Source organism: Dipodomys merriami, unplaced genomic scaffold (assembly GCF_024711535.1).
Source record: "Dipodomys merriami isolate MVZ:Mamm:240054 unplaced genomic scaffold, mDipMer1.0.p SCAF_42, whole genome shotgun sequence".
Taxonomy (NCBI): Eukaryota; Metazoa; Chordata; class Mammalia; order Rodentia; family Heteromyidae; genus Dipodomys; species Dipodomys merriami.
In genome coordinates this window covers 11,525,029-11,531,028 of record NW_027205826.1, presented here as the reverse complement: position 1 = coordinate 11,531,028, position 6,000 = coordinate 11,525,029, and the positions used below count along the sequence as shown (strand labels likewise).

Below are 6,000 nucleotides of genomic sequence, written 5' to 3'. Positions count from 1 at the left end.
GCCATTGAGCCACTTCTGGCTTTTTCTGCTTATGTAGTGCTGAGGAATCAAACCCAGGGGCTCATGCATGCTGGGCAAGCACTCTACCACTGAGCCACCTTTCCAGCCCCTTTTCCTTCTTTCTTTCTTTCTTTCTTTCTTTCTTTCTTTCTTTCTTTCTTTCTCTTTCTTTCTTCCTTCCTTCCTTTCTTTTCTTTTTCTTTCCAGAACTCTGCAATTTTCCTTAGCTTTTGTGCCCAAGGCACTTGAGCCAGAATTCCACTTCTAGCTTTTCACTGGTTAATTGGAGATGAGTCACAAAGATTTTCCTGCTTGGGCTGGTTTGGAATAGAGATCCTTAAATCTCAGCCTCTGGAGTAGTCTTTTTTTTTTTTTTTTTAATTAGCTTACATTAGCTATAATGGGGAGATTTACATTTCCACATTACAACATATTCCAGTCAATCTCACTCCTCTATCACTCCTTTTTTTCCCTAATTTTTAAAAATAAAAACAAAACAAAAACAGCAATTCAGCTCCTGGCTGGGAATGTGGCTCCGTGGTAGAATGCTTGCCTAGCATGCATAAAGCTCTGGGCTCAATTCCTCAGTACCACACAAACAGAAAGGGCCAGAAGTGGCGCTGTGGCTCAGGTGGTAGAGTGCCTTGAGCCCTGAGAGGCTCAGGGACAGAGCTCAAGCCCTGAGTTCAAACTCCAAGACCAGCACAATTAAAAACGGGGAAAAAAAGACAAAAAATCAGCTCCAGTCTCCATCAAGGCGCCCATCCCATCATGCGTATATATGTGTGCGCACACACACAGGAACTGAAGCTTTCCAACTCAGCGGGCAGAGGTGTCTTTTGACATTTAAGTTTGCATGTGGTCTCCAGAGAAGATTGTTTTTCCAGAGAGCATGCTTTCTTTTTCTTTTTTTTCATTTTTGCCCAAATGAAAAGTGTTTCGGATCTGAGCAGGGCTGGCCGGTCCGAACCCCACCCTGTCCAACTGTTCCCCAAGTTCCTGGCAGAGTCCATGACTCATCGTGACATCCCTTCGCAGGCATCATTCCAAAATCCAAACAAACCCTTTTGGAGGAAAGTGTTTCACTCTGATCACGCCAAGTGCAGAAAGTGGGCATAAGAGTCGCACTCATTGGTTCCTGGAGAGCAAATCCGCGCAGCCGCTGCAACATCACGAGACAGAAAATGCAGGCACCCTCGGGTGGGAAACCGCTGGCACTCCCCGGCCCGCCGAGATTACAGCTCCTCTCGCGAGAGCTCGGGCGGCCGCGGGATGTTCACCAAATGCTCCAGACCGCGCCCCCTCTGGCGCAGCTGGGAAGACGCGCGCGCGCGCGCGCGCACGTGGGGTACGGGCGGGAGCGACCGGCGGCGCGCACGCGCAGGTGAGCAGACCGACGGGCGGCCGAGGGAGGGAGGAGGGCGCGGGGGCGCGCGAGGGGCACGAGGGCGAGGGGCGGGGCTTTGCGTCGCGCCGCGGGCACGTCGCTGCGCGTCCTCAGTATTTAATGTCTCTGTGTTCCCTCGGCCTGGGCGAGCACGTGGGGGAGCGGCCGGAGCGCAGCGCTGCCGGGCCAGGCTGGGCCGCGGGGTGAGGCTGGGGTTGGGGGGGGGGCGGCGGCGGCGGCGGCGGTACGAGGACCTGCATCCCGACGGTCACCGAGGAACTGGTAAGTTGAGGCCGCCGAGGACGACCGGCCCGGACACCCGTTACTGGGCCTTCTAGGGGAGCCGTCGGGGAGTGGGGGGGGCCGGGTGATGGCGATTGTGGGGGTGCAGGTGCAGGATGCGGCGCGTGGGCTGCGTTTCCAGGGGGGCAGGAGGAGGCAGAGGGGCCCGGGACGCCCGCGGGTCCTTCTCTGCCTCGGGGGCCCGCGCGCCCGCGCCCGTCCGCCGCCGCGGGGCTTGTGTGCCCGCAGGCTCCCGCTGACAGGTCGCGTGTGCGGGGCTCGGGGGCGGCGCTGCGAGCCCCGGTTGCTCACGCGCGTCCCCGTCCTCTGGGGGCGGGGACGAGAAGGGCAGCGAGGCCCGGGGTGCCCCCTTCTGCGCCCTAACTTTTCCCCCCCGTGCGCGCGCAGCGGCCGGCGGGGCGGACCGGAGCGCGTCCCACCCAAGGTCGCCCAGCCCCACTCGCGTTTACTTTTCAAAGGTCGTGTGTACCCAGTCTGCGTCCCCGAGAGGCGGCGGCGGGGCGGGCTGTGGGCAGGGCCCCGGGCTCTCCCCCGACACCCTGTGCCCGCCGGACCCTCTTTCCTGTAGGGCTGCGGGATTGGAGTTGGACGGGTCGCTTCTGGAAGGCTCCCCTAACTTCGGGTCCCCGCTGAGTCGTCCCCGGGTTGGCCGGGTGGCGGTGGCGCATCCGAGCTTGTGTCCCGGCCCTTGGAGTTCTGTGCGGCGAACTCGGTGGGGAGGATTCAGCGGGCTGAGCCGGGAGGATGGGCTGGGAAACGATCGGGACCCCGTTAGGACCCCCAGGGCCGTGACTCGGGGGTCTCCTGGGATATTAGCATTTGTAGCGCGCCCCCTGGAGCGCGTCCCGAGAGGTGGGGCCTTGGAGGCCCCCCCTCTCCCCGTGCCTACTGATTTCACCCCTAAGGGTGCCAGAGGTCACGTGTCCCGCACCCCGTCTACGACCTGCCGGGACGTCCAGGGGTTAGTAGAGGTTAAAATGTGCTTGGCAGGTTTAACTGGGGTCCGACGCCTCAGGGCCGAGTTTCCCGGAGTTCAGCTATTTTGCGCCCTGGGAGACGCCTCCTGGCGTTTCAAGTCCTGGGTGAATGAGGGAAGATGCCGATGATAGTGGGACCCTGGGTCTCCGGGAAGCCGTGGGCATTGCAGGAACCTTCCATGCCCCGGGAGTGGCTTAGGGGGACCGAGAGCCTTCCCTCCCCGCCCCTGGGATTGTGGTTAACACGAACCCGGTGGACTTTGCCCCAGGTGCCGGCCAAGGCCTCTCAAATCCTATGGGGTAGGTTGTATGTGCAGGGCAATTAGGTTAAACTGCCTGTCTTTTCCCCTACTGAAGTGCAGACTGCTTGGTGTTTAAATTTAATGCCTGCAGTGAAATCTGGGCTGCTGGACCTGATGCAACCATGCCTGTTAGTTGGTTTGCAACCCCACTCCTTCCACCTCCCCGTGTGGCAATTACCGAGTCAGGAACTGGAACGCCATTCACCAAAAAGGATTACTTCTGACAATACCTTACATGTCCGTTTATCTCTAAGTCTTTTCCAAATTAGTACTTTTAAAAACTATTTAGAAAGCAAAGCTTGGACTCTTAGCACCACCCAGCCACTCAGCTCTTAAAGATGCAGAGCATCTTTGAAACGAAGAGGGCTGAATGAACTGATAGTTATCTCATTCCTCTTTTCTTGGCATTCAGACGGTTCACCTGCTTATTGTTTGACTTTCTGAACCTTGGAATCAAGTGATATTTTATCTTGGGAGCTTTTTTTTTTTTTTTCAGTGTTTCTTCTTTATCCCTTAACAATTTGTTGTTGTTGGTGGTGGTGGTCATGAGACTTGAACTCAGGGTCTGGGTACTGTCCCTGAACTTTTTCACTCAAGGCTAGCACTCTACCACTTTGAGACACAGTGTCACTTGCGGTTTTCTGGGTGTTAATTGAAGATAAAAGTCTCAGACTTTTTTGCCCAGGCTTGCTTCAAACCTGGATCTTCTCATCTCAGCCTCCTGAGTAGCTAGGATTACAGGCATGAGCCGCAGGCGCCCGGCTCTTACTAGTTTTAAGCTTTTGAAATAAGGCTCTGGGTTAGAGGAGTTTTATCTAAGAGGCCTATATATCACTAAAGTTTGTCTATTTCTGAATTAAGTAGACTATTGTCTTGCAGGTAATTGTTTCTGTGCTGGTAACTGATCCTGCCCAGTAAGTGAGACTAGCCTGGAGGATTTGTCAAGGTGTAGTCTAGTCCCTTGTTGGACTCTGTCACATCCCAGCAGAAAATGCATTCACACTTGTCTGCTGCTGGGTGACAGCAGAGATAGATCTAAGAACCTGTTGTAAGTAGCCTGCTCAGGTGCTGCAGTTGATGTGCCTTCAGTGTAAGGTTGCTGAGCATCAGTGTTTTAAAGCATTTGTCTGGCTGCCTAGTAACCCAGATTATACTGGGCTTGGGGCCCAGACTGGTCATAGCCATAGTTGTAGCCTCCAGTGTTCCCTTATCTCTTCCTAAGGAAGGAAGGATGGAGATCATATAATTATATGTAAGACTTGGGACTGTGCCTGATAGGTGCTGCTTATGCATTGTCTTTTTTTTTCCTCCCTGCCTTAGGAATCCCTGAGTCTGACTTTTAAGTTTCTTTCATTTCAATCACTTGAGTGATTTGAGGTGTTTTGGTTTTTGTTTGTTTGTTTTGTTTTTAATGGCTGGGGCTTGAACTCAGGCCTGGGCATTGTCCTTGAGCTCTTTTGCTCAAGGCTAGGGCTCTACCAGTGCCACTTCTGATTTTTGACTGGTTGGTGGGAGATGAGATTTTTCTGCCTGGGCTGGCTTCGAACCTCAGTCCTCAGATCTCAGCCTCCGAGTAGCTAGGAATGTAGGTGTAAGCCACCAGCACCTGGCTGATTTGCATTTTATAAAGAGTACCATTCTTGGTGTTGGGGATTTAGTTCAGTGGAAGAGCACTTGCCTGGTAAGTGCAAGGTCTTGAGTTTGATCCTCAGCTCTTCAAAAAAAAAAAAAAAGAGTACTATTCTCCCTTAGCTTCTGACTTAGTGTCTAGGTTGGAAAGAAACGGGAGACAAGTTGGTTGTCCCCATTTTGCCTGGGTCAACATGTCTTGATTATGTGGGCATTTTAGGTTATATGTGCTTGGAGAGTGGGCAGTGGAGGGGGGTCTAGGCAGGCCTATTGAACCTAGTTAGCTCATAGGAGGAGAGTTGGTAACCATTAGAGAGTTTAGATTATGTTCCTGGGGCTTACAAGGAGGCATGTGTTTGGGCTACTGTTCAGAGCAGTGCAGATCAAGAACATTTTCATCATGCTAGAAATTTGTTGGACAGTGCTGCTCTAGAATATTTATTTATTTTTGCTCAACTCCACAAAATATCATTACTATAGCTTGTAATCTCCATTACACATTGGTTGCCTTCATCAAATATTTTAAGAAGCAAGCTCTGGTCTCCAGTTGGGAAGAGAGTTATCAATTATGAAACAGTGTTAGAGAGGCTTGGGGACACAGCAAGAAGCTAGTCAGTTTGATTTGAGAGCCTGTTTATCTCTACAAAGGTCTTTTTCTGGCTCTCCACATCTGTGCGCATTGTTCTGGGTCTACAAATGTCAAATGTCACCAGATCTGCTTCTTGATGACTTCTTACAGGACCTACACTAGCCAGGATGCAGTTTCATCTGCTCCTGCAGTCTGTGTTAGGAGATGCACGGGAGAATAGGTGGCCTGCTGATCCTGAGATGGGTGTGGGTCAGCCTGGGTTGCTCAGCAGCCTTCAATAGGTGTCCTGCATTCAGCCCTGGGTTATGCATTTTGACACATGGTGTGAGACCTTTCTTCCCTGACCAGGTGTAGCCTGTGTCCAACAAGTTATCCAGCACCTTTCGGTGTTTTAGGATTATTGTTTTTTTTACAGTTTATTTTAAAATGAGATCTTGTTCTGTTACCCAGGTTGGCGTTGAACTCATCCCTAGGTGATTCTTGTGTATGTTCTTACACACATTTGAAAGTTTTAGCAATGATTTGTTTTATTTATTTACTTATTTTTTGTTGGTTATGGGGCTTGAACTCTGGGCCTGAGCACTGTCCTTCAGCTCTTCAGCTCAAGACAAGCACTCTACCACTTTAGCTACAGCACCACTTCCTGTTTTCTGGTGGTTTTTATTGGAGATAAAAGTTTCATGGACTTTACTGCCTGGGCTAGCTTTGAACCATGATCCTCAGATCTCAGCCTCCTGAGTAGGGATTACAGGCGTAAGCCACCAATGCCTGGCTGATTTGTTTTAGTATAACAAAATTAAAGTAGGGAGAAAT

At 51.9% G+C, this 6,000-nt stretch overlaps 1 protein-coding gene across 1 annotated transcript in view; it reads left to right on the top strand.

The window, feature by feature from the left end:
- Positions 1 to 1,564: 1,564 nt before the first annotated feature.
- The window catches only part of Akap1 (A-kinase anchoring protein 1), a 34,405-nt gene continuing 29,969 nt past the window's right edge, over positions 1,565 to 6,000 (top strand). The window contains exon 1 of the mRNA XM_069993236.1: positions 1,565 to 1,669. The gene's annotated coding sequence lies outside the window, so the exon portion shown is untranslated. The remainder of the gene's footprint in view (positions 1,670 to 6,000) is intronic.